Source organism: Coenobita brevimanus, chromosome 115 (assembly GCF_032717465.1).
Source record: "Coenobita brevimanus isolate Jiangsu-jjx chromosome 115, ASM3271746v2, whole genome shotgun sequence".
NCBI lineage: Eukaryota > Metazoa > Arthropoda > Malacostraca > Decapoda > Coenobitidae > Coenobita > Coenobita brevimanus.
In genome coordinates, this window is record NC_137068.1 from 13,731,166 (window position 1) to 13,733,665 (window position 2,500).

Here is a 2,500-nt window from a genome sequence, read left to right on the forward strand (position 1 = left end):
GAATGTTCTCTTGCACCCCTGCTCTAGGATTAAAAAATAAAAAAAAAAATAGACGCGTATGGATTTACTACCCTTCAAAATAATTTATTTTTTGGATTCTAGAGCTAATAAGTGTTGAATAGTATTAAAATAATAAACATGCCTAGTTTCATTATACATTCCCGGCGGAGCGCTCAGGGAAACACAAACACGTCCGATATATTTCCCCGTCATATGGCTCATTCTTGCTCTTGTAATGGGATTGTGATATTGTAGGGGAGGGGCGAAGAGCAAGTACCCGCCCAGATAGCCCAGCTAACGTTCGTTTAGCATCGAACATTGCTGGGGGTAATGATACTTTTTCTCATGACTACACCCACGGACAAATGTTTTGACGCCTCTCCGTCCTCACTCTGAACCATGAAACCGTCAAGCGTGCATTCGAATCACCCGGTAAAGATTACACAAAACAGGGGCTATCCAGGCTGCGCGTCGGAGTGGAGACCATTGAGAGAGGGGGGTTTGGTTTGTTGGAGGGGAGGGGGAGGGATGGGTTTTGGTGAATCACCACTGCAGTATTGTAAGCTTGCCTTGACTCAGAGTCGTATGACGAGTTAGATATTTATTTCATGAAATGTATGGCTTGTTTTGTTATCGTGAAATGAAATTTGAGGTAAACTCCCATTAAAATCTTACAAACATGGTATGCCGTCACATACTACCCTGCTGGTAACACCTTCCTCCCTCCCCCCCGAAACCTTGGTTTCCCGATCAGTATGTCTGTTCTCTTCCATTCTACAATTCTTGGAACATTACTGCATCTCATTTTACAGGTGATTTCATTGGTGTGGCTGACGTATTGCGACGCAGATTAATGCACATACTGCGACGGTAATACGAATTATATATATAGGTGCGCCAGAGAGCAGAGTTAACATTATAGTATTACCTAGGAAACAGTAAATGCTATTTAATAACATTAATGCACTACCCATTTGATTACGTTTTTAGCTTTTCATATTTGAGATATTGCGGACTTCGTTACTACGTGTTTAGGTTGTGATTATATTAATGAGTGGGCTACGACAGGTTTGGTCACACGTCCGTATGGTATGCTAGTCATAGCAGATAACGTCCTGTAGGACTGTTATTGTTATGTCTATTACCCAGATGAACCACTGTTGCTTATTTCTGTAATGAAGATAATGCAGGATTTATAAACACAGCATATTACTTATCAGTAAATATAATGAAGATAATACAGGGTATATAAACACAGCATATTACTTATCAGTAAATGTAATGAAGATAATACAGGATATAATTATAAATACAGGATATTACTTACCGGTACTGACTTTCCATAATATCAGTGTAAATAATGCAGGATCATAGAAGGCAATATATTCAGACACATAGCTATAAGGAACCAAATATCATTAGATCATTAACTTGTCCAGCCACCCTGTGCTTCAATAACTTCATTGAGTCTTTTTGGCATAGACTTAACAAGATTCATGCAAATGTTTGGTCGGCGTCTTACCAAGTCCCACACCTCAAATGCTCTATGTTCAATGGAAAGTCGGATGCTTACTTTTGTCACACCCCAGTCTTGACTCATTATTGACCAAAGATTTTCAATGGGGGTAATGTAACACCCCTTACTGGGCCAATCAATAACTTCTATATCTGGGTGTTCTGCAAACCACTGTTTTACTACTCTGCTGGTATGGACGGGACTGTCATCCTGCACAAAGGTGATAGGTTCAAGCTCAGGTAGGGCCATAGCTTGCACAGATGGCAGCATAACTTCTTCCAACACCTAAATATAGTCGATGCTAGTGAATCGCCCATGAATCCTTGTTAGCTCTGCAGGCCGATACGCCCACATACACCCCCAAAAGTTCAAAGATGTCCGGCCACTGGCAGCTATTTCCTGAATGTGTGTCTCTTTGTACCAGGTGTTTCACGGCCTACAACACTGTCTGCCTGCAGCCTCAATAAAAGTGAAGCATGTTTCATAAAAAAAACAACGTTTCTCGAAAAGGTAGTATCAGTGCCAAAATACGGCAGAGCAAATCCAAGGCGACATTCTTTTGTAAGCTTGGGATAATTTTTCATTCTTCGCTGGAACATAGCATTGGATACCTCTCTCATGCAAACGTCGCCTTGTTGTCTTTGGATGGCGGTGACGATGTAGCTCCTGGGTTACCCTAATGGCAGACTTCTTCGGTGCATTGGCCATGGTGTGTAATATACGTGCATCCTTCTCAGGAGTCGTGACCCATCGCCTGCCACTCTTCGGTCTGTTTAGGAGTGACTCTCCATCTTGCCACCTCTTTGTCCAGCGTTGCACATACCAGACGGATATGCCAGTTTGATTGGCGATGTTGCTTGTAGGCATACCACCCTCTCACAGACCAACAATACAACACTGGCGTCATTCACAGTGTTGTCTCTCCTCTGGGCCATATCTACGGAAGAAGTAAATGTGCAATAAAAACAAGCTCAGTATACAATA